The following is a 331-nucleotide window of genomic DNA, read 5'->3' as shown; positions in this document are numbered from 1 at the left end:
TGACGAGTAAGGGGAATTCCCGCAGTGAAGTTCGGGGATTTGGTAAGCGGTAAAAATATGGGATTGGGTCTATTTTTTCTATTTATACACCTATGGCCCCAACCATAGAGGCTCCCTCCCCAACCGAGGCCCTGGCCCCAACCGAACCCTCTCCAATGTATCAGCTCATGCACACACACACACACACACACACACACACACACGCACACCTCCACTAGCGCGCGCGCGCACACATACACTCTAACACTAACATACACACACTCACAATATTATGAGGACAGCGTTGTGCATTCCTCGGGATAAGCTGGTGGAAATTTCCATCATGCGTGAC

This window comes from Berghia stephanieae, chromosome 11 (assembly GCF_034508935.2).
Source record: "Berghia stephanieae isolate SIO BIC M18660-M18661 chromosome 11, UCSD_Bste_1.3, whole genome shotgun sequence".
Lineage (NCBI taxonomy): Eukaryota > Metazoa > Mollusca > Gastropoda > Nudibranchia > Aeolidiidae > Berghia > Berghia stephanieae.
This window is presented reverse-complemented; position numbering follows the sequence as displayed.